This window comes from Caretta caretta, chromosome 3 (assembly GCF_965140235.1).
Source record: "Caretta caretta isolate rCarCar2 chromosome 3, rCarCar1.hap1, whole genome shotgun sequence".
Classification (NCBI taxonomy): Eukaryota; Metazoa; Chordata; order Testudines; family Cheloniidae; genus Caretta; species Caretta caretta.
Genome location: NC_134208.1, coordinates 21,512,993 through 21,539,621, shown reverse-complemented (window position 1 = coordinate 21,539,621; position 26,629 = coordinate 21,512,993).

Genomic DNA, 26,629 nt, shown 5'->3' with positions numbered 1-26,629 from the left:
AACTTTCCACACTCTCTGAAAACTACATTTTCTGTGAAACTCCTAGAATGTAGTCAACCATGCCTTCATGGGTATATAAAGGATGGAGTGTCACCAGTCAGTCAGTGAGATATAAGAACAAAGTGAGAGCCCAACTGCGATATTTTATTGTGTAATTGTGAAAGTGTACTTGTGTTTTAAGACTTGAAGAGTGTAAGTAGCAACTAATAAAGGACATATTTAATAAGATGCCAGAGATATCTATCAAACCCCTATCTATACAATGATATAAAAGAAATACTGTTAGTTCTTTTGCCATGCTTAACACATAATGTTTGATGACTTTTTAAGACTGCAGAACATAGATTTTTGCTCTCCCTAGTACTGTCTGTTTCTCCTGTGAAGGGGCAGCTGCCCCACACTAGCATAAAAGGGGTTAAAAGCAGGAAGCAGCATCAGAGGCAGCCAATTAGAAAGGGTCTGAGAGGAGCAGCCAGTCATGGCCCGGCAGGCTAAAATAAGAAGGGCTGCAGAGCAGAGCAGAGGGAGTCACTCCCTGGAGCCAGAGGAAGGGGTAGACTGGCTGCCTTAGAATCATAGAATATCAGGGTTGGAAGGGACCTCAGGAGGTCATCTAGTCCAACTCCCTGCTCAAAGCAGGACCAATCCCCAATTAAATCATCCCAGCCAGGGCTTTGTCAAGCCTTTGAAGGCTGAGGGCAGCAAACACCCTGGACATAGCAGTGATGTAGGCTGATGCTTCTACACCTGCCTACAGGTGCTCCTGTGTGCTCCTACACCTACAGGCTGAGGCCCTATGGCTAGGGCAAAGAGGTGCTGGGGCCATGGGGAAGTGGCTCAGGGGAGGAGGAAGAGGATGCAGTAAGTGACTGCTATCTGTGGGATCCCTGGGCCAGGACCCGGAGTGGACTGCAGTTCCTCCGGAAGGGGGGAACATGAAGTGTGGCACAGCTTGAAGGCAGTGTCATGAAGAGGACGCCGAGGTCCTGGGAGTGATATGGGTCTAAGAACTGAGGTGACAGTGGGTGAGACACCACCAGCAGAGGGTTCAGTGCTAATTCCCTGGACAGCCAGCAGGAGGCACCGTAGTGGTGAGTTGCACCCCATCAAACCCATCATAGAAATTAAAAGATTCCTCCAAAGAAGCCTTCAGGAGCTCAGTATAGGAAGCAAAAAGCTCAATTGTAATCTAGTTTGCAGCAAGGGCAAATTTGATGGGAAAATATCTGAAACAGAACAGCATAGACTGGGCTTTAGTCAGTAGTAATCATCCCAGTACAAAGAAATTGAGGAGTGAAGCGTAAATGATGGAAGTCCTATTACTAAGGAATTAGCAGATTTACCTGAAGATAAAGAATGGAAATGTGAGGGAAGTGATTGTCCTAATTTCCTGGCAGCATAAAAGAGTGATGATAAAGAAGAATGTGGCTCACATGAAAAGGAGAGTAATGACAAAGAAAAATCTGGTTTACATGAAAAGGAGAGAAACAATAAAGAAGAATCAGCCTCTCATGATGACAGAAACAGCAGTGAGAAAAATTGCACGCCACAAATCGATACATCAGATCCTGCTTTATGGCTGGAGATCCTAAACTCTGCCGATATTGATCATACAATTCTGAATGGTCCAGGCAAAATCAAGGATACGATGTTTCCAGTAAGTGAGCAGCAGTGACCCTTCTCAAAGTCACACTACGAAAGAGTGATCGAGAATGGTGAGAAACTGAATCTGCATTGGCTAGTTTACTCAAAAGCAACTGACAAAGTGTTATGTTTTTGTTTCAAAATATTTGACAAGAATACCAAATTGTTGCTTGGGCTTTCCAGCTATAATTACTGGCATAACTTAGCTGATGGGTTAAAACAATATGAAAAGTCACCCGGCCATTTTATCGCCTACTCCAAATGGATGGTGGTTGAGTGCAGGCTCAAGCCCAATAAATGCAGATGAAGAAAACCAGTGCATTATTAATGTTGAAATCCAGCATTGGAGGAACATGCTCGAGTGTCTGATCTCAATTACCCGCTTCCTTGCAAAGAATAATTTGGTATTCCAGGGCTCATCAGGTAAGTTGTTCACCGACCATCATGGTAATTTCCTCGGTTTGGTCGAGCTCCTGGGGAAATATGATGATGTTATGCATGAGCACCAATGTTGAACAATTTGTAAAGAAGCTATAGACCATTACTGCAGCAAAAAAAATCAAAACTAATTGATTGACCTTATGGCAAGGAAGCTGCTTGATAACTAAGGCTACATTTTAGTCATGGGCATTTGTGTTAAAAGTCATGGACAGGCCATAGGCAGTAAACAAAAGTTCATGGCCTGTGACCTGTCCATGATTTTAATTTAACCCCTAACTAAAACTTGGGCAGGGGGCCATGGATGCTCTGAGGGAGGCAGTCTGGGGGCACCACGGATGCTGGGGGAGGTGGTCTGGGACCCCGCTGGTGCTGGGGGGAGGGCTGGGCCATGGCGTGTGGTCCGGGACCCCAGCTGGTGCAGGGAGACAGGTTGGCAGGGCTGGCAGGGGCTCCCTATCCAGCTCCACATGTTCCTGCAGCTCCTAGGTGGTGGAGGGCCTAGGGGGCTCTCCCCACTGCTCCCACCACAAGTGCCAGCTGCGCAGCTCCCATTGGCCTGGAACTGCAGCCAATGGGAGTTGCGGGGGCGGGGCCTGTGGGTGCCGGCAGAGCATGGAGCCCCCTGGCCTCTCCGCCTAGGAGCTGTAGGGCCATGCCAGTGGGAGCCGGGGAGCCCCCCCAACCAGAGGTAAGTGCCCTCCCATACCTACCAACCCCCTGCCTCTAGCCCTGAGCCCCCTCCCACACAACCAAACTGCTGCTGCTGTCTGCCCAGATCTGACAGTCCATGAGCCAGCACCGGCCGCTGCAGAAGTCATGGAGGCCACGGAAAGTCACAGAATCCATGATTTCCATGACCTCCATGACAGACTTGCAGTCTTATTGATAACATATTGATGTGGCTTGGCAAAGCGAAGTATTATGCCATAATAATGGACCGCACTAGCAATATTAGTCACAGTGAAAAAATGTCATTTACAGTAAGATTTGTTGATGACGAGGGCTGCTGTATCCAAGAAAAGGAACACCACATCTGTTTCTGGTTTGTGGACGACTCTACTGGAAAAGGCCAAACAGAACAGTTTATGAACATTTTGAATGAGAATTAAATAAAGCTTCAGGACTGCCGTAGCCAAGGCTATGACAATGGCATGAACATGAAGAGAAGAAACAGTGACGTCCAGGCAAGGATCCTTGTGCTGACTCCAAGAGCTTTCTTCGTGTCTTGTGTCTGCCATTCCCTCAATCTGGTTATGTCAGATGCAGTGTCATCTTCTTTAAATTCAGTAACTCTCTTTGGGGCACTGAAAAGGATACACATCCTGTTTTCCAACTGCCAGGTGGAAGATCCTCATGGACAATGCTACAAATCTGACAATGAAGCCGCTAAGTAACACTCTCTGGGAGAGCTGCATTGACAGCATAAGGCCAGTAAGGTACCAAGTGACTGAGGTTTATGATGCCTCGATGGAACTGGCACAGTCAAGTAAAGCCGAGGCCGGAATCTGATGCGAGGCACAATGCCTGGCAAACCAGTTCACTGACTTCAAATTTCTGGTCTCAGTTGTGGTTTGGCATGATATCCTGTTCAAAGTAAATGCTGTAAGCAAGGCATTACAAACTCAGTCAACGGTCATCGCGACCGCTACTGTTTAGGTCAGAAGCTGCCTTGATTTCATTGTGGCTTACAGAGACAATGGATTTGAAGAAGCCATCACTGCTTCCAAAAAAATGATGGAAAACGCAGTTGATCCGGTCTTCGAGGAAACTTGTGTTCAACAGAAGAAGAGACAGTTTGATTCTGAAGGCAGAGATGAGGTTATGGGAAGCTCGGAATTAAAATTCAAGAGGGTTTTTTTTTTTGCTTGCTCATTGATACTGCTTGAGTGTCCATCAAAGAAAGGTTTGGAAAAATGAAGTACCACGAAAAGTCCTGAGGGATTTTTATGACCTTAGTAAGCTGCTGGCAGATGGGAAAACACTCTTGAACAATTGTATAGACATTCACTGAACACTTACTCATGGGGTATTTTTGGATGTCAATGATAAAGACCTCTATGTCAAATTGGACAACATTCATCATATTTTGCAACACGGGAAGCATTCTCCACTCAAAACTCTCCAGTTCATTCAGGATGCAGAGATGAAGGACATTTTTCCTAATATGTGGAGCTTTGAGGATTCTGCTCACACTGCTGGTCACAGTCATGAGCGCTTAGTGCAGATTTTTGAAGCTCAAGCTCATTAAAATATATCTTTGATCGACGATGGCCTATGAGAGACTGACATTACTTGACATCACTATTTTATCACTTGAAAATGCCATTGGCCAGTCTTTGGATCGCTTTGACGCTGTGCTTCAGTTCGTGAGGGCAAAGGTGAGAACAGCAACCTTTTGAAGTAAATGATTAGGGTTAACATGCTAAGGCTGTCACCTACTGTAACACTATTTAATACTGGTCCACCCAATGTGGGTGCACAGTTCAAATTCTTGATGTTAGCACATTTCAATTATTCTTAAAATTAAAAAGTGTCTATCAACTTAGAGGAAACAATTTTGTTATTTTATTTTTTATTTATACATGGCATGAATAAATACAGATTTACAGAACCGAGCATGCAAATTTATCATCTTATATGTCAGGGATAAATCATGCATGCAAATTATGTATCAAATTCGTGAAATGGGCTACAAATGCAATAAAAAATAAGGTATTCAAAAGTTTAACAAATGGAGTGGGGTGGGGGTGCTGAAGATGCTCCTCGCCTGGGGTGCCATTTGGAGTAAGGCTGGCCCTGCCTGGAGCATGTGCACCAAGGGCAAGGCAGCATAGCCTGTTGGGCCCAAAGTGATTGGTTAACCCCCTTTGGGCCAGTGTGGGGTTGGTACATCCTGTCTCAGGAGCCATTAGGAAAGCAATAGTTAGTAAGACAGTAAATATCATAATACAACTATATCAATGCATGGCACGCCCACACCTTGAATACTTCATGCAGTTCTGGTCACCCCATCTCAAAAAAGATAAATTAGAATTGGAAAAGGTCCAGAGAAGGGTAACAAAAATGATCAGGGGTACAGAACAGCTTCCATATAAGGCTAGATTAAAAAGACTGAGACTATTCAGGTCAGAAAAGAGATGAAGGGGGGATACGATAGAAGTCTATGAAATCTTGAATTGTGTGGATAAAGTGAATAAGGAAGTGTTATTTACCTCTTCACAAAACACAAAAACCAGGGATCACCTGATGAAATTAATAGGCAGCAGGTTTAAAACAAATGTAAGGTAGTATTTCTTCACACAATGCACAATCAACCTGTGGAACTCATTGCCAGGGAAGTCCAAAAGTATTATGGGGTGTCATAAATATAAAGGGAAGGGTAACCACCTTTCTGTATACAGTGCTATAAAATCCCTCCTGGCCAGAGGCAAAATCCTTTCACCTGTAAAGGGTTAAGAAGCTAAGGTAACCTCACTGGCACCTGACCCAAAATGACCAATGAGGGGACAAGATACTTTCAAATGTCGGGAGGGGGGAAACAAAGGGTTCTGTCTGTCTGTGTGATGCTTTTGCCGGGAACAGATCAGGAATGCAGCCTTACAACTCCTGTAAAGTTAGTAAGTAATCTAGCTAGAACATGCATTAGATTTTCTTTTGTTTAATGGCTGGTAAAATAAGCTGTGTCTTTTTGTAACTTAAGGTTTCGCCTAGAGGGATTCTCTATGTTTTGAATCTGATTACCCTGTAAGTTATTTACCATCCTGATTTTACAGAGGTGATTCTTTTACCTTTTCTTTAATTAAAATTCTTCTTTTAAGAACCTGATTGATTTTTCATTGTTCTTAAGATCCAAGGGTTTGGGTCTGTGTTCACAACTGGTGAGGATTATTATCAAGCCTTCCCCAGGAAAGGGGATGTAGGGCTTGAGGGGAATATTTTGGGGGAAGATGTCTCCAAGTGGTCTCTTTCCCTGTTCTTTGTTTAAAACGCGTGGTGGTGGCAGCATACGGTTCAAGGACAAGGCAAAGTTTGTACCTTGGGGAAGTTTTTAACCTAAGCTGGTAAGAATAAGCTTAGGGGGTCTTTCATGCAGGTCCCCATATCTGTACCCTAGAGTTCAGAGTGGGGAAGGAACCTTTACATGGGGTTAAAAAAGAATTAGATAAAATCATGGAGGATAGGTCCATCAATTATTCCATCTATTATCAATTATTCCATCTATTAGCCTAGATGGTTAGGGACACAGCTCTATGCTCTGGATATCCCTAAGCCTCTGAATGCCAGATCCTGGGACTGTGTGACAGGGGATGGATCAGTCAATAATTTCCCTGTTCTGTTCATTCCCCCTGAAGCACCTGGCATGGCTACTGTCGGAAGACAGGATACTGGGTTAGATGAACCAGTAGTCCGACCCAGTATGGCCATTCTTATGTTCTCCAGGTGAAGGAGGAGCAACTACATGACTGTTGGGGTGAGTTTGCTGTCCGTTAGTTTGTTGTTGTGTGCTTGCTTGTTTGCTGAGTGTCTACTTGATTGACGTTTATAGTGTGGTGTGTTTGTGGGGGCTGTGTGCCGAGCCTAGTAGCCTGCTAGGCAAGGCTGAGAGTTTCCCAACAAGGTGCTAGCCTGCCATCCTTTGATCACTAATTGTTTTAGGATCTCTTGACAAGGCAGCAGAGCTAACTCAGCAAGAATAGGGAGTTTTAAAAAGCCAGCTCCTGTTCGACCAGAGAAGCTTGAGAACAGGGGAATTTTTGAGAGGGAGTTTAGAGAAAGAGCATCAGAGCCAGGTACACTTAATAAACATTCTCTAAACCAGTGGTGGGAAACCTGAGGCCTGTGTGCTACACGCGGCTCATCAGGGTAATCCACTGTTAGGCTATGAGACAGTTTGTTTACATTGACTGTCCACAGGCACAGCCCCCCACAGCTCCCAGTGGCCACGGTTCACCATTCCAGGCCAATGGAAGCTGCAGGAAGCAGTAGCCAGCATATCCCTGCAGTAAAAAGTGATGGAACCATGGCTCCCTGGCCCCACCCTGTTCCGGAACCCCTAGTAGGTGGTCTACTATGCATTTGGTGCAAGCAACCCATGGCCCTCAGGGACTGAATACAGGCTCTGGAGACCAGAGTGACTGAACTTGAGGAGCTAAGGGAGACAGAGAAATACATAGATGAGACTTTCTGGGACACAGTAGTACAGTGCTGCCCCCTGTCTGACAGCCTCTATGCTGTTGAGAATGAAAATCCAGGGGAAGGAGAATGCCAAGCTGAAGTGGAGAAAAATGATCCCATGGTTAGGACACTTCTTCCAGATGATGTCATGGTTCACGATGTGACGGAGAGACTGCCGAGACTCATCAAGCCCTCGGATCGCTACCCCTTCCTGCTTCTCCACGTGGGCACCAATGATACTGCCAAGAATGACCTTGAGCGGATCACTGCGGACTATGTGGCTCTAGGAAGAAGGATAAAGGAGTTGGAGGCGCAAGTGGTGTTCTCGTCCATCCTCCCCGTGGAAGGAAAAGGCCTAGGTAGGGAGCGTCGAATCGTGGAAGTCAACGAATGGCTACGCAGGTGGTGTCGGAGAGAAGGCTTTGGATTCTTCGACCATGGGATGGTGTTCCAAGAAGGAGTGCTAGGCAGAGACGGGCTCCACTTAACGAAGAGAGGGAAGAGCATCTTCGCGAGCAGGCTGGCTAACCTAGTGAGGAGGGCTTTAAACTAGGTTCACCGGGGGAACGAGACCAAAGCCCTGAGGTAAGTGGGAAAGCGGGATACCGGGAGGAAGCACAGGCAGGAATGTCTGTGAGGGGAGGGCTCCTGCCTCATACTGGGAATGAGGGGCGATCAACAGGTTATCTCAAGTGCTTATATACAAATGCACAAAGCCTTGGAAACAAGCAGGGAGAACTGGAGGTCCTGGTGATGTCAAAGAACTATGACGTGATCGGAATAACAGAGACTTGGTGGGATAACTCACATGACTGGAGTACTGTCATGGATGGTTATAAACTGTTCAGGAAGGACAGGCAGGGCAGAAAAGGTGGGGGAGTAGCACTGTATGTAAGGGAGCAGTATGACTGCTCAGAGCTCCGGTACGAAACTGCAGAAAAACCTGAGTGTCTCTGGATTAAGTTTAGAAGTGTGAGCAACAAGAGTGATGTAGTGGTGGGAGTCTGCTATAGACCACCGGACCAGGGGGATGAGGTAGATGAGGCTTTCTTCCGGCAGCTCACGGAAGCTACTGGATCGCATGCCCTGATTCTCATGGGTGACTTTAATTTTCCTGATATCTGCTGGGAGAGCAATACAGCGGTGCATAGACAATCCAGGAAGTTTTTGGAAAACGTAGGGGACAATTTCCTGGCGCAAGTGCTAGAGGAGCCAACTAGGGGGGGCGCTTTTCTTGACCTGCTGCTCACAAACCGGGTAGAATTAGTGGGGGAAGCAAAAGTGGATGGGAATCTGGGAGGCAGTGACCATGAGTTGGTTGAGTTCAGGATCCTGACACAGGGAAGAAAGGTAAGCAGCACGATACGGACCCTGGACTTCAGGAAAGCAGACTTCGACTCCCTCAGGGAACGGATGGCCAGGATCCCCTGGGGGACTAACTTGAAGGGGAAAGGAGTCCAGGAGAGCTGGCTGTATTTCAAGGAATCCCTGTTGAGGTTACAGGGACAAACCATCCCAATGAGTCGAAAGAATAGTAAATATGGCAGGCGACCAGCTTGGCTTAATGGTGAAATCTTAGCGGATCTTAAACATAAAAAAGAAGCTTACAAGAAGTGGAAGGTTGGACATATGACCAGGGAAGAGTATAAAAATATTGCTCAGGCATGTAGGAATGTTATCAGGAGGGCCAAATCGCACCTGGAGCTGCAGCTAGCCAGAGATGTCAAGAGTAACAAGAAGGGTTTCTTCAGGTATGTTGGCAACAAGAAGAAAGCCAAGGAATGTGTGGGCCCCTTACTGAATGAGGGAGGCAAACTAGTGACAGAGGATGTGGAAAAAGCTAATGTACTCAATGCTTTTTTTGCCTCTGTTTTCACTAACAAGGTCAGCTCCCAGACTGCTACGCTGGGCATCACAAAATGGGGAAGAGATGGACAGCCCTCTGTGGAGATAGAGGTGGTTAGGGACTATTTAGAAAAGCTGGACGTGCACAAGTCCATGGGGCCGGACGAGTTGCATCCGAGAGTGCTGAAGGAACTGGCGGCTGTGATTGCAGAGCCATTGGCCATTATCTTTGAAAACTCGTGGCGAACCGGGAAAGTCCCGGATGACTGGAAAAAGGCTAATGTAGTGCCAATCTTTAAAAAAGGGAAGAAGGAGGATCCTGGGAACTACAGGCCAGTCAGCCTCACTTCAGTCCCTGGAAAAATCATGGAGCAGGTCCTCAAAGAATCAATCCTGAAGCACTTGCATGAGAGGAAAGTTATCAGGAACAGCCAGCATGGATTCACCAAGGGAAGGTCATGCGTGACTAATCTAATCGCCTTCTATGATGAGATTACTGGTTCTGTGGATGAAGGGAAAGCAGTGGATGTATTGTTTCTTGACTTTAGCAAAGCTTTTGACACGGTCTCCCACAGTATTCTTGTCAGCAAGTTAAGGAAGTATGGGCTGGATGAATGCACTACAAGGTGGGTAGAAAGCTGGCTAGATTGTCGGGCTCAACGGGTAGTTATCAATGGCTCCATGTCTAGTTGGCAGCCGGTATCAAGTGGAGTGCCCCAAGGGTTGGTCCTGGGGCCGGTTTTGTTCAATATCTTCATAAATGATCTGGAGGATGGTGTGGATTGCACTCTCAGCAAATTTGCGGATGATACTAAACTGGGAGGAGTGGTAGATACGCTGGAGGGGAGGGATAGGATACAGAAGGACCTAGACAAATTGGAGGATTGGGCCAAAAGAAATCTGATGAGGTTCAATAAGGATAAGTGCAGGGTCCTGCACTTAGGACGGAAGAACCCAATGCACAGCTACAGACTAGGGACCGAATGGCTAGGCAGCAGTTCTGCGGAAAAGGACCTAGGGGTGACAGTGGACGAGAAGCTGGATATGAGTCAGCAGTGTGCCCTTGTTGCCAAGAAGGCCAATGGCATTTTGGGATGTATAAGTAGGGGCATAGCGAGCAGATCGAGGGACGTGATCGTTCCCCTCTATTCGACATTGGTGAGGCCTCATCTGGAGTACTGTGTCCAGTTTTGGGCCCCACACTTCAAGAAGGATGTGGATAAATTGGAGAGAGTCCAGCGAAGGGCAACAAAAATGATTAGGGGTCTGGAACATATGAGTTATGAGGAGAGGCTGAGGGAGCTGGGATTGTTTAGCCTGCAGAAGAGAAGAATGAGGGGGGATTTGATAGCTGCTTTCAACTACCTGAAAGGGGGTTCCAAAGAGGATGGCTCTAGGCTGTTCTCAATGGTATCAGATGACAGAACGAGGAGTAATGGTCTCAAGCTGCAGTGGGGGAGGTTTAGATTGGATATTAGGAAAAACTTTTTCACTAAGAGGGTGGTGAAACACTGGAATGCGTTACCTAGGGAGGTGGTAGAATCTCCTTCCTTAGAGGTTTTTAAGGTCAGGCTTGACAAAGCCCTGGCTGGGATGATTTAACTGGGAATTGGTCCTGCTTCGAGCAGGGGGTTGGACTAGATGACCTTCTGGGGTCCCTTCCAACCCTTATATTCTATGATTCTATGATTCTACTCTTGCACTGAGAAAACCTCTCTGAAGCAGGGGACCCCAGTTATGAGGGAGAGACAGATAATAGTAATGGGTGATTTGATGATTGGAAATATAGATTGTTGGGTTAGTGATGACTGAGAGAACTGCATGATGAATTGCCTGCTGGGTGCAAAGGTTGTGGGCCTCTCTAGACATCTAGACAGACTTATGTGCAGTGCTGGGGAGGAGCTGGTGGTTGTGGTACATATAGGTAACAGTGACACAGGGAAAGGTAGAAGAGAAGGAGGCCAAATTTAGCCTGCTTGGTAAGAGATTAAAATCCAGATTATCTGAAATGCTTCCAATTCCTCATGCAAGGCCAGACAGACAGAATGTGTGGATGAGACAATTGTGTTTGGAGAAGGGATTTAGGTTTATTAGGAACTAGAGAACCTTTTGGGAAAGGAGGGGCCTATACAGGGAGGATGGACTTCACCTAAAGCAACATGGAACCAGATTGCTAGTATGTAAAATTAAAAAGGCGGTAGAGGAGTTTTTATACTAAGGGCTGGGGAAAAGCCGACAGGTGAGGCAGAGCACATGATTTGAACAGATACATCCCTTATGGGAAGATTTATTAGAGGAGATACTCTGTATCCTCGTAAAGAGGAGAGAATAGAAGTTGATAAAGTACAGATAAGAAGTGAAGAGAAACAATCAAACACAAAAGAGTCCCATTCAATTACATTATATGAAGGCAGACAACTAAATATTGACAAATTTTGTAAGTGCTTGTATACAAATGCTGTAAGTCTAGATATTACAATGGGTGAACTTGAATGAATAATAGGCATGACAGAAACGTGGTGGAATGATGATAATCAATGGGATATGGTAATACAAGGGTATAAATATATAGAAATGACAAAGTTGGGTGTGTCAGTATATGTGAGAGAAATCATAGTCAAATATAGTAAAAATCTTAAATGAATCAAACTTAACCACAGAGTCTCTATGGGTAGAAATTCCATGCTTGATTAGTAAGAGAATAGCAGTAGAACTATGACACTGCCCACCTGACCAGGATGGTGACAGTGATTGTGAAATGCTCAGGGAGATTAGAGAGCTACACAAGCAGAAAACTCAAAAATAACGGAATATTTCAGCTACCCCCACATTCACTAGGTACATGTCACCTCAGGCTCGATGCAGAGATAAAGTTTCTAGACACCATTAATGACTGCTTCTTGGAGCAGCTAGTCCTGGAACCCACAAGGGGAGAGGCAATTCTTGATTTAGTCATAAGTGGCACACATGGTCCAAGAGGTACATATAGCTGAACCTTGGTAATAGCAACCATAATGTAATTAAATTCAACAACTTTGTAGTGGGGAAAATAGCAAAAAAACCCCACCACAATGGCATTTATCTTCAAAAAGGGGAACTACACAAAAATGAGGAAGCTTGTTAAATGGAAATTAAAAAGAACAGTCACAAGAGTGAAATGCCTGCAAGATGCACCATACTAGAGAGTCAACTAAATGTGTATAAAACAAAGCAAAACAAACAAACACAGTAAGAGGACCAAAAAAATGCCACTATGGCTAAACAACTGAATAAAAGGGGCAGTTAGAGATAAAAAGACATCCTTTAAAAATTGGAAATCAAATCCTACCGAGATAAATAGGAGCATAAACTCTGATAAGTCAAGTGTAAAAATATAATTAGGCAAGCAAAAAAAAAAATTAAAGAGCAACTAGCAACAGACACAAAAGCTAACATCATTTGTTTTAAAGTACATCAGAAGCAGGAAGCCTGTCATACAATCAGCAGGGCCATTGGATGACTAAGCTGCTAAAGGAGCACTCAAAGAAGACAAGGCCATTGTAGAGAAGCTAAATGAATTCTTTGCATTGTTCTTCACTGCAGAGGATGTAATGGAGATTACCACACCTGAGACATTCTTTTCAGGCGATAAATCTGTGGAACTATCATAGATTGAGGTGTCAGTAGAGGAGGTTTTGGAACATATTGATAAACAAAACAGTAATAAGTCACCAGGGCCAGATAGTATTCACACAGAGTTTTGAAATAACTCAAATATTAAATTGCAGCACCACTAACTGGGGTATGTAATCTATCACTTAAATCAGCCTCTGTACCAGATGACTGGAGGATAGCTATGACAATGATTTTTTTAAAAAGGCTCCACAGACGATTCTGCCAATTACAGATTGGTAAGACTAATTTCAGTACCAGGCAAATTGGTTAAAACTACAGTAAAAGGCAGAATTGTCAGACACATAGATGAACATGATATGCTAGGGAAGAATCAGCACAGCTTTTATAAAGGGAAATCATGCCTCACCAATCTATTAGAATTCTTTTAAGGTGTCAGCAAATATGTGGACAAGAGAGATCGAGTTGATATAGTGCACTGGGACTTTCAGAAAGCCTTTGACCAGGTCCCTCACCAAAGGCTCTTAAGCAAAGTAAGCAGTTATGGAACGGGTATGTCTACACTATGAAATTAAGTCAATTTTTAGAAATCGATTTTATACAGTCAATTGTGTATGTCCCCACTAAGTGCATTAAGTCGGTGGAGTGCATCCTCAATACCGTGGCTAGCATCGACTCACAGATTAGTGCACTGTAGGTAGCTATCCCACAGTTCCCGCAGTCTCTGCTGCCCATTGGAATTCTGGATTAAGCTCCCAGTGCCTGATGGAGCAAAAACATTGTCGCAGGTGATTTTGAGTACATGTCGTCAGTCTCCCCTTCTTCCGTGAAAGCAACAGCAGACAATCATTTTGTGCCTTTTTTCCTGGGTTACCCTTGCAGATGCCATATCACAGCAAGCATGGAGCCCACTCAGCTCACCGCTGCTGTTGTGAGCATTGTAAACACCTCGTGCATTATCCTGCAGTATATGCAGAACTTGGCTAAGAAATGCCAGCAGGAGGACGACTGTGAGGAGGACATGGACACAGACATTCCTGAAAGCACGGGCTGTGGCAATTGGGACATCATGATGGCAGTGGGGCTGGTTGATACAGTGGAACGCTGGTTCTGGGACGGGAAACAAGCACAGACTGGTGGGATCGCATAGTGTTGCAGGTATGGGATGATTCACAGTGGCTGCGAAACTTTTGCATACGTAAGGCCACTTTCTTTGAACTTAGTGAGTTGCTTTCCCCCGCCCTGAAGCACAGGAATACTAATATGAGAGCTGCCCTGATAGCTGAGAAGCTAGTGGCGATAGCCCTGTCGAAGCTTGAAACGCCTGACTGCTACCGGTCAGTCGGGAATCAATTTGGAGTGGGCAAATCTACTATGGGGAACTGCTGTGATCCAAGTAGCCAGTGCAATCACTGACCTTCTGTTATAAAGAGTAGTGACTCTGGGAAATGTGCATACTGGATGGCTTTGCTGCAATGGGGTTTCCTAACTGTGGTGAGGCGATAGACAGAATGCATATCCCTATCTTGACACCAGACCACCTTGCCAACCAGTACGTAAACCACAAGGGGTACTTCTCAATGGTACTGCAAGCAGTAGTGGATCACAAGGGATGTTTCACCAGCATCAGTGTGGGATCATAGAATCATAGAATCATAGAATATAAGGGTTGGAAGGGACCCCAGAAGGTCATCTAGTCCAACCCCCTGCTCAAAGCAGGACCAATTCCCAGTTAAATCATCCCAGCCAGGGCTTTGTCAAGCCTGACCTTAAAAACCTCTAAGGAAGGAGATTCTACCACCTCCCTAGGTAACGCATTCCAGTGTTTCACTACCCTCTTAGTGAAAAAGTTTTTCCTAATATCCAATCTAAACCTCCCCCACTGTAACTTGAGACCATTACTCCTCGTTCTGTCATCTGATACCATTGAGAACAGTCTAGAGCCATCCTCTTTGGAACCCCCTTTCAGGTAGTTGAAAGCAGCTATCAAATCCCCCCTCATTCTTCTCTTCTGCAGGCTAAACAATCCCAGCTCCCTCAGCCTCTCCTCATAACTCATATGTTCCAGACCCCTAATCATTTTTGTTGCCCTTCGCTGGACTCTCTCCAATTTATCCACATCCTTCTTGAAGTGTGGGGCCCAAAACTGGACACAGTACTCCAGATGAGGCCTCACCAATGTCGAATAGAGGGGAACGATCACGTCCCTCGATCTGCTCGCTATGCCCCTACTTATACATCCCAAAATGCCATTGGCCTTCTTGGCAACAAGGGCACACTGCTGACTCATATCCAGCTTCTCGTCCACTGTCACCCCTAGGTCCTTTTCCGCAGAACTGCTGCCTAGACATTCGGTCCCTAGTCTGTAGCTGTGCATTGGGTTCTTCCGTCCTAAGTGCAGGACCCTGCACTTATCCTTATTGAACCTCATCAGATTTCTTTTGGCCCAATCCTCCAATTTGTCTAGGTCCTTCTGTATCCTATCCCTCCCCTCCAGCGTATCTACCACTCCTCCCAGTTTAGTATCATCCGCAAATTTGCTGAGAGTGCAATCCACACCATCCTCCAGATCATTTATGAAGATATTGAACAAAACCGGCCCCAGGACCGACCCTTGGGGCACACCACTTGATACCGGCTGCCAACTAGACATGGAGCCATTGATCACTACCCGTTGAGCCCGACAATCTAGCCAGCTTTCTACCCACCTTGTAGTGCATTCATCCAGCCCATACTTCCTTAACTTGCTGACAAGAATACTGTGGGAGACCGTGTCAAAAGCTTTGCTAAAGTCAAGAAACAATACATCCACTGCTTTCCCTTCATCCACAGAACCAGTAATCTCATCATAGAAGGCGATTAGATTAGTCAGGCATGACCTTCCCTTGGTGAATCCATGCTGGCTGTTCCTGATCACTTTCCTCTCATGCAAGTGCTTCAGGATTGATTCTTTGAGGACCTGCTCCATGATTTTTCCAGGGACTGAAGTGAGGCTGACTGGCCTGTAGTTCCCAGGATCCTCCTTCTTCCCTTTTTTAAAGATTGGCACTACATTAGCCTTTTTCCAGTCATCCGGGACTTCCCCGGTTCGCCACGAGTTTTCAAAGATAATGGCCAATGGCTCTGCAATCACAGCCGCCAGTTCCTTCAGCACTCTCGGATGCAACTCGTCCGGCCCCATGGACTTGTGCACGTCCAGCTTTTCTAAAAAGTCCCTAACCACCTCTATCTCCACAGAGGGCTGTCCATCTCTTCCCCATTTTGTGATGCCCAGCGTAGCAGTCTGGGAGCTGACCTTGTTAGTGAAAACAGAGGCAAAAAAAGCATTGAGTACATTAGCTTTTTCCACATCCTCTGTCACTAGTTTGCCTCCCTCATTCAGTAAGGGGCCCACACATTCCTTGGCTTTCTTCTTGTTGCCAACATACCTGAAGAAACCCTTCTTGTTACTCTTGACATCTCTGGCTAGCTGCAGCTCCAGGTGCGATTTGGCCCTCCTGATAACATTCCTACATGCCCTAGCAATATTTTTATACTCTTCCCTGGTCATATGTCCAACCTTCCACTTCTTGTAAGCTTCTTTTTTATGTTTAAGATCCGCTAAGATTTCACCATTAAGCCAAGCTGGTCGCCTGCCATATTTACTATTCTTTCGACTCATTGGGATGGTTTGTCCCTGTAACCTCAACAGGGATTCCTTGAAATACAGCCAGCTCTCCTGGACTCCTTTCCCCTTCAAGTTAGTCCCCCAGGGGATCCTGGCCATCCGTTCCCTGAGGGAGTCGAAGTCTGCTTTCCTGAAGTCCAGGGTCCGTATCGTGCTGCTTACCTTTCTTCCCTGTGTCAGGATCCTGAACTCAACCAACTCATGGTCACTGCCCCCCAGATTCCCATCCACTTTTGCTTCCCCCACTAATTCTACCCGGTTTGTGAGCAGCAGGTCAAGAAAAGCGCCCCCCCTAGTTGGCTCCTCGAGCACTTGCGCCAGGAAATTGTCCCCTACGCTTTCCAAAAACTTCCTGGATTGTCTATGCACCGCTGTATTGCTCTCCCAGCAGATATCAGGAAAATTAAAGTCACCCATGAGAATCAGGGCATGCGATCCAGTAGCTTCCGTGAGCTGCCGGAAGAAAGCCTCATCTACCTCATCCCCCTGGTCTGGTGGTCTATAGCAGACTCCCACCACTACATCACTCTTGTTGCACACACTTCTAAACTTAATCCAGAGACACTCAGGTTTTTCTGCAGTTTCGTACCGGAGCTCTGAGCAGTCATACTGCTCCCTTACATACAGTGCTACTCCCCCACCTTTTCTGCCCTGCCTGTCCTTCCTGAACAGTTTATAACCATCCATGACAGTACTCCAGTCATGTGAGTTATCCCACCAAGTCTCTGTTATTCCAATCACATCATAATTCCTTGACATCACCAGGACCTCCAGTTCTCCCTGCTTGTTTCCAAGGCTTTGTGCATTCGTATATAAGCACTTGAGATAACCTGCTGATCGCCCCTCATTCTCAGTATGAGGCAGGAGCCCTCCCCTCACAGACATTCCTGTGGCCAGGAAAGGTGCACGACGCTCACATCTTTAGGAACTCTGGGCTGTTCGAGCAGCTGCAAGAAGGGACTTATTTCCCAGACCAGAAAATTACTGTTGGGGATGTTGAAATGCCAATAGTTATCCTTGGGGACCTAGCCTACCCCTTGCCCCAATGGCTCATGAAGCCGTACACAGGCAGCCTGGACAGTAGTAAGGAGCAGTTCAACTATAAGCTGAGCAAGTGCAGAATGGTGGTAGAATGTGCCTTTGGATGTTTAAAAGCTCGCTGGTGCTGTTTGCTGACTAGGTTAGACCTCAGCGGAACCAACATTCCCATTGTTATTGCTGCTTGTTGTGTGCTCCATAATATCTGTGAGAGTAAGGGGGAGACATTTATGGTGGGATGGGAGGTTGAGGCAAATCGCCTGGTGACCGATTTTGAGCAGCCAGACACTAGGGTGATTAGACTAGGGCACATGCTGTGCCTCAGAAAGGCTTTGAAAACCAGTTTCATGACTGGCCAGGCTACAATGTGACAGTTGTGTGTGTTTCTCCTTGCTGCAAACCTGCCCCTTTGTTGATTTTAATTCCCTGTAAGCCCTCCTCCCTTTGATCATAGCTGGCAAAGGAAATAAAGTCACAATTGTTTTGAAACCATGCATTCTTTCTTCATTAATTAAAAAAAAGGTGAGATAACTGACAAGATAGCCCAGATGGGGTGGGGTGGAGGAGGAGGGAAGGATAAGGCCACATTGCTTATTGTAGCCACACTACAAATCAAGTTTCAGAGGAACAGCCGTGTTAGTCTGTATTCGCAAAAAGAAAAGGAGTACTTGTGGCACCTTAGAGACTAACCAATTTATTTGAGCATGAGCTTTCATGAGCTACAGCTCACTTCATCAGATGTATACCATGGAAACTGCAGCAGACTTTATATATAAAGTGCCACAAGTACTCCTTTTCTTACTACAAATCAAAACTGTTTGAATGATAGCCTTCTGTTGCTTGGGCCATCCTCTGGAGTGGAGTGGCTGGGTGCTGGAGCTTCCCCTGCCCCGTGTTCTGGGTGAGGAGGATATGGAACTTGGGGAGGAGGGCAGGCAGTTATACAACGGATGCAGTCTGGGTCTGTGCTCTTGTTGGCTTTCCTGCAGCTCCACCAGTCGCCTCATCATGTCCATTTGCTCCCCCATTAGCCTCTGCATTGCCTCCTGCTTCTGCTCACCGCAGTCACTTAATGCTTTCCTGGCCTCTGCCACTGAATGCCTCCATCCATTGAGCTGTGCCCTATCAGTACGGGAGGACTGCATGAGCTCGGAAAACATATCATCATGAGTGCTTTTTTTCCGCATTCTAATCTGCGATAACCTCAGTGACGGAGATGATAGAGGGAGCATAGAAACATTTGTACCTGTGGGGGGATAAAAAGGGAGAGTAAAATTTAAGATGATACGTTTCTGAGAACAAAAGGGAGACTCTTTCACAGTGAATCAAGCAATTCATAGAAGACAGCACATGTGCTTTAGGTACAAGGGTCGCATTTTGCCTTTTATATTGAGCACTTGCCAGTATGGTGACACATCACACATGGCTGGGCAACAGAATTCAGTTTCCAGGCAGCCATAGTAAGCCAAAGGGTACATGGGGTTGGCTTCTTTTGCCTTCAACATATGGGAATGTTTTCAAACTGCAGCACCCTCCTTTCCCATAGCAAGCAATGCCAGTTGGGTTTCACATTTAAAAGGAGGGGCTGTGGTTTTCGGGTGGATGTGCAGCACACACCTCCCTCCACCCCATCGTGTGGCTATTCTCCAGGATGATCCCTTTTAGCCAAGCGCAAACAGCCCAGCATGAACAGGGTCCTTTTACTGTTCCCTTACAAAAATTCCCCTGTTTCAACCAGGTGACTATGAATGATATCACTCTCCTGAGAATAACAAAGAAAGATATAGAATGAATGTTGCTTGAATGTCACCAAAACCCAGGACCATTCGCTGCCATGCTTTGTGCTGCAATGATTCCAGAATACTTTTAGAGTGCCTCCAGGAGAGCTTCATGGAGATGTCCCTGGAGGATTTCTGCTCCATCCCCAGACATGTAAACAGACTTTTCCAGTAGCTGTACTGGCCGCGAATGCATCCCAATTCTTCAGGGCAAATCAAACATTAAACACTATTGATTTTAAACCCTGTACTGTAGCTATAAATGTGCACTCACCAGAGGAGCCTTCTCCAGCTTCAATGTCGGGGATCCTGCCTTCAGAGGGTATTGGCTCCAGGATGGTGAAAAGGTCCTGGCTGCTGGGGAGAACGGATTCACCGCTTGCCTGCTGCGCATTCTCCTCCTACTCCTCCTCCTCATCCATAAAATCCTCCTCCCTGTTGCGTGAGACTCCCCCCTTGCAGGTGCCCACAGACAGTGGTGGGGTAGTGGTAGGGTCCCTCCTAAAATGCCATGCAGCTGATCATAGAAGCAGCATGTATGGGTCTCTGACCTGGAGTGACCGTTTGCCTCCTTTGTCTTTTGGTAGGCTTGCCTCAGCTCCTTAACTTTCACGTGGCACTGCTGTGTGTCCCTGTTGTAGCCTCTCTCCACCATGCCCTGTGAGATTTTGGCAAATATATTTTCATTTCTGCTTTTTGATCGGAGTTCTGCCTGCACAGATGCTTCTCACCAGACAGCGATCAGATCCAGTGTCTCCCTTTCGGTCCATGCTGGAGCTCGTTTGTGATTCTGCGGGGACTGCATGGTCAACTGTGCTGCTGAGTTCGCCACGCTGACCAAACAGGAAATGAAATTCAAAAGTTCCCAGGGCTTTTCCTGTGTACCTGGCTAGTGCATCGGAGTTCAAAGTGCTGTCCACAGTGGTCACAATGGAGCACTCTGGGATAGCTCCTGGAGGCCGATACCATCGAATTGCATCTGCACTCCCCCAAATTTGACCCAGCAAGGTTGATTTTAGCACTACTCCCCTTGTTGGGGAGGAGTAAAGAAGTTGATTTTAAGAGCCCTAACGTGGCTAAATTCGACCTAACCCAGTAGTAGACCAGGGCTAAAAAGGAAAGTCTTCTTATAGATCAGTAACTGTTTAAAACCTAGGAAACAAAGGTTAGGAATAAATTGTCAGTTTTCACAGTGGAGAGAGGTAAATAGTGGAGTCCCAAAGGATCTGTATTGGGGCCAGTGCTGTTCAACATATTCAGGTTTGCAGATGATACCAAGCTGGGAGGGACTGCAAGTACTTTGGAGAAGAGAATTAAAATTCAAAATGCTCTGGACAAACTGGAGAAATGGTCTACAGTAAATAGGATGAAATTCAGTAAAGACAAATGCAAAGTACTCAATTTAGGAAGGAACAATCAGTTGCACACATACAAAATGGGAGATGGCTACCTAGGAAGCAGGATCACAAGCTAAATATGAGTCAACAGTGTAACACCATTGCAAAAAAAAAAAGCGAACATCATTCTGGGATGTATTAGCAGGAGTATTTTAAGCAAGACATGAGAAGTAATTCTTCCACTCTAATCCACACTGATAAGGCCTCATCTGGAGTATTGTGTCAAGTTCTGGGCACCACATTTCAGGAAAGATGTGGACACATTGGAGAAAGTCCAGAGGAGAGCAACAAAAATGATTAAAGGTCTAGAAAAAATGACCTATGAGGGAAGACTGAAAAAATTGGGTTTGTTAATCTGGAGAAGAGAAGACTGAGAGGGAACCATGATAACAGTTTTCAAGTACATAAAAGGTTCTGAAAAGGAGGAGGGTGAAAAATTGTTCTTCTTAGCCTCTGAGGATAGGACAAGAAGCAATGGGCTCAAATTGCCACAAGGGTGGTTTAGGTTGGAAATTAGGAAAAGCTTCCTTTCAGAGTGTGTAGCGGGGCAGTTACCCCACTCCTGTGAAAAGCTAAGCTGATTGGGGGAAGCAGCCACAGCTGGGGCCACCCCCCATCAGGCCACAGCTGGCCCTATAAAAGGGCTGTGAGCCAGGAGCTGATTCACTCTCTTTAGCTCTGCAGAGAGAAGGACTACATGGGAGCAGGGTACCTGAACTGGAGCAGTGCTGGGAAATAGGGCAAGGGAGCCTTTTTGAAGGCCTACAGAAGTACTGGGGCTGCAGAGATTCAGCCTGGGAATAGGCAAAGGCAGCAGGTCCTACCCCCTTGCCAATGATGAGTGGCCATTCCCTGGATGACCAGCAGGAGGCGGTGCACCAGTGAGTGTGTGCTTCACTAAAGGGTGGTTAAGCACTAGAACAAATTGCCTGGGAGGTTCTGGAATATCCATTGTTGGATGTTTTAAAGAACAGGTTAGATGCACACCTGTCAGGAATGATCTAGTTATTATTTAGTCCTGCCTTGAGTGCAGGGGACTGGACTAGATGACCTATTGAAGTCTCTTCTAGTCCTACACTTCTACGATTCTATGATCTGGAAAAAGGGGGAAATAGTGAAGTGGCAAAGTTCGCAGATGATACAAAATTACTTGAGATAGTTAAGCCCAAAGCAGACTATGGAGACTTACACAGGGATCTTACAAAACTGGGTGACTGGGCAATAAAATAGCTGATGAGTGTTGATAAATGCAAAGTAAGGCACACTGGAAAATATCCCAACTACACATACAAAACGATGGACTCTAAATTGGCTGTTACCACTCACCATAGAGATCTTGGATTCATTGTAGATAGTTCTCTGAAAACAGCTGCTCAATGTGAAGCTTCAGTCAAAAAAGCGAACAGAATGTTAGGAACCATTAGGAAAGGGATACATAAAAGCTCAGAAAATATCATAATGCCATTATATAAATCCATAGTACGCCCTCATCTTGAATACTGAGTGCAGTTCTGATCCCCCATCGCCAAAGAGATATATTAGAATTAGAAAAAGTACAGAGGAGGGCACCTAAAATGATTAAGGGTATGGAAGAACTTCCATATGAGGAGAGATTAAAAAGACTGGGGCTTTTCAGCTTAGAAAAGAGATGATTGGGTAGGATATGATAGAGGTCTAGAAAATAATGACTGGTGTAGATAAAATGAATAAGGACGTGTTATTTACTTCTTCACATAACACAAGAACCAGAGGTCACCCATCAAAATTAATAGGCATCAAGTTTAAAACACACACAAGGAAGTATTTCTGCACGCAACGCACAGTCAACCTGTGGAACTCATTGCTGGGGATGTTGTGAAGACCAAAAGTATAACTGGATTCAAAAAAGTATTTGATTAGTTCATGGAGGTTAGGTCCATCAATAGCTATTAGCCAAGATAGTCAGGGATGCAGCCCCATGCTCTGGGTGTCCCTAAGCATCTGACCGCCAGAAGCTGGGACTAGATGACAGGGGATGGATCCGTTGATAATTGCCCTGTTCTGGTCATTCCCTCTGAAGTGGCTGGCATCTACCAGTGTTGGAAGATGGGATACTGGGCTAGATGGACCATTGGTCTGACACAGCATGTCCATTCTTATGTTCTCATGAACACGCAACTGATCAATTCCAAAATTTCAGGAACATTCTAGGCATCAGTGGATAGAACCCTATTGATTTTAGAGAAAATCATAAAACCAGAAAAGCTATTAGTACTAAAAATGTTATTCTTTGCTTTCCCTGCTAAGAGACACCTAACAGCTCAGGGGTGGATGCTAAGCCAGCAGGGGAAGAGAGAGAGCGAGAGGATTATGGGGAAGCCATCTATCCCCCCTCCTAGCACACTGCATCCCCAAGCCTGCTTTACGGTGTAGGGGGAGGGAGACAGAGATTGGGCACAAGCCGTCTGCCTGTCACTTCCAATCTGAGGAGAAGAAAGGGACTTGGGAGGGGGAAGAAAAAGCAAAGACACAGAGGCCTGGCATAGGGGCAGGGGAGAAGATAATTGCATCTTGCCTCAAATTTGTCTTAAGTTGTCACCTTGTTGCATCTTGTCTGAAATTTGGGCATTTTCAAAGGGAGCCAAGAGAGTTACGTGCCCAACTCCTATTGACTTTCAAATGGGCACCTAACTCCCTTAGTCCATTTTGGAAATCCCAGCCTTTGATTAGAAGCTGTTTGGGAGCAGTGACTGTGTCCTTGCTATTTTTACACTTGTGGGAGCAGAATTCCTATGGAGGGAAGGCAGAAGAGCTGAAGACTATGAAATCCACAAGGCACCTCTTCGCTTGTGCTTGGTTCTTTTTTCATTGATGTCTCACTTAGCACAGATGTAGATCTCATATAGTCTCCATTCTGCTTCCATCGGTGTTTTGTATGTGGTGGGCAGCTATGACTGCAGGTCGCCTTTGAGGAACATCAACAGGGCAATGTGAGCAAAGCTTGCATGGCCTCTGCTCACACTGTAACTTTTCCATGGGAACTAGAAGCCTTCACTCTCCAGGTTATTAATCTGACCTCTCACAAAGTTCAGTTCAAAAGAAAAACAAAGACAAAAACCCAAGTAGTGCTGCTTCCTGATGAAACAAGCTACTAGAGAGATGAAAACATGTCCACTGGAGAGAGAGAGAGAGTCAAGTAATATCAAGCAGTACAATGATCTCCAGCATGCAAGAGATGAGTTTCAACAAGAAATTTTGCAGACATAACTTCAGAGGAAGGTTCCACATAATGTGTTTAGTTTATTGTTCACCATCAAAGTAGCCCCAGTATCTAAAGATGAGCGGACACCTTGTACATCAGGGGAAGGAGGGAGTGGTTTTGTGCTTGTAGGCCAGATTCATTTTCCCAGGGAAGAGCCCAGATTACTTGGCTGGCTGCTGAGGGACCATGTGGGTAGAAAAAGGCAAGGAATCTTCCCCCACTCCAGAGGTCATAGAGCAAAAGGGCAGCACCTTGGTGGCTGCTTCTCTATGCTAGAGGTTGGAGAGCCCTTCATGTCTTCAGTGCTTTCATTCCAGTGCAGGGAAGGATTGGAGAGTTCATGTAGTTGTCAATCCTCTGTTCTCATTCCCAGTTTTTCCTTACCCCATTGCTGCTCTCCCACTTCCAATCTCCACATGCAGCACCACATAGGGAGCCCCTGCAGCACATCTGCCACTTCTCCTCGCTCCCTTGGATAGTGGAATCACTGGTAAAGTGATGTTGGTCCATTGACTTCAGTTCCAAAGAAATGTGTGGCAACAGAATCCTGGTATCCTGGCAGCAGTTTGTCCATGAGCCAGCTGAGTTCCTAGGCCTGACATGAGTAAACCTGTAGTACCTGACTTTCCTGATGGTAAAAGTGACAAGCCCTTGTTTTAAAATACGTTTCTTCAAGAACATAGAGTTATCCAGCTATGAATGGCAACTGTGCAGCTGTACCGCATGTTTTTAATGTGGATTTTAAAATTATATATACCATTGTAATCAGTTAATTAACTTTCTTTTTTTAAAAAAAAGGCGTCTAGATACACTAAAGGTTTTCAAATGTGACTAATGAATCTGAGTGCCTTAGTTTGTGGATGTCAAACCTAAGATCCCATAACAGGGCCTGATTTTTCTTTGCTTCCAAAAATTAGACCTCTTTACAGTGTGTCAAGCTGGGTGCTCACAACTGATACACCCCAAATTGCTAGTCCCTGTTGAAAAGCTTATTCTTATCCTTTTATACAAAACTCATCTTGAATAACAGATAGGGACAGCAGCAATGGACTGACATCCAGTAAAAAACAGAATAATCCTCTCATCTGTCATGGTGTGTGTGTGTGTGTGTGTGAAGAACAAAGAGGGGTCTAGATCATTAACCTGACCTCCATCCTAGACATCGCTATTTGTGCATTTTATTACTTGGCTGTATTATATTGTTATGGTTTGATGCTATCTTTTATGTGATTTTGATTTTCAAAAGCATAAAGAAAGATACAACAGGAATCAGTAGAATCATTGGCTATTGACCACTACCATGTGACAAGGTATACTTTTTTGTAACCCTGCCACTTTCAGTGTGACTGGGCTCAGCAGTCATGCACATCATTATTTTATTGCAATGAGCATGTGCTATCACCTGGCAACCTTATCCTTCTTGGTGCTGGAATCTGAATGCACACTGGCATGTTTGTTGCACTCTGTCGCTCTAATCCTGCATTGTGAGCTATCTGGTCAGAGAGCAGCAACAGCGCAGTCCAGCAGCCCATCTGCAGACATCAGAATGAAGGACCAGGGTCTAATTTCCCTCATTCCAATTACTAATGCACATGGCCAAATTCTGCTCTCATTCACCTTGTGCAGCCTTATTTCAGTCAATGGGCAAAATCCTTCCCTGACTTACACCTGTGCAAACATATTGAATTTAGCATGGGTGCTCAGCATTTAAATCATAGTGAAAATTGATTCAATGAGATTGCAAGGTTGACAATATTTGCCAGTCCTAGATATACTTTCAGAGAAAAGGGAAAAAATAGATGGTCTCCTTTAAAAATGAAAAACAGACTAGAAAAAAATAGGCCCATATATTTTAAAAACCCCAACAAAACTGTAGTTATACCAACAGAACTTATAAAAACATTCCAAAGCAATGTAGTGTGATGACCCTTATTTATAATAACAGAAAACCTATCCAACTTTTTGATTTTTTTAATAAGCCTATCATTAATCTTCAATGAAAATAATACAGATTTTATGAAGAAAGCTCACTAAAGTTCTTGGAAAATTTACAAGACATTTAACAGCTGAACAGTGTATCTCACAAACAGACTTTAAAGGTGCTCTTTCAAATTGAAACCTTTTTTGATCTGGTTTTATAGTTAACAGTTGCTTTGGTCTGAAACCTCACCCATCCTTTCCAACTAATAAGAAAAATAATCCTGAAATATAGCACTTGCAGGAGGTACAGCATGACAGCTCCTAAACTAATTTGTATTACTCTTATACTTTGAGATTGGTTTTATTGTTCATTCTGTGACATCCTATTTTAACAGAGCTGTGATATTTTTTTCTTTAAAGAAACTCCAGGACTATCATTGCTCACCTATAAAACAGTACCTGTTTTTTTTTTTAAGTCCTTCATTTAAAGTTTTATAAACCTCAAACATTATTGAAATATGTCCCTGAGTAACTTTAATCTGGATTTCCTTTTTGAGAATTAAATAGTTGTTTGTAGATCCACCCTTCGGTTTTACAAGGATATCTCTGAGACATCACAATTATAAAACAAGTTGGAAGGAAGACCAGCTGTACTTACAAACAAACATCACAGGCACAATTAATCTGTTTAAAGGTTTTATGAGGGGAAGCATAAAATATCAAATAAAGGCTAATGGGAAATATTTAAAAAATGCTCAAGATAGTAACAATCTACACAGTAGAACAGCCAATGCATGTTCAAAAAAAAATGTTACTAACAACTTGTTTTGATTTTAAGCCATGAGCTCTCTACCTTCCAACGTGAATTCTA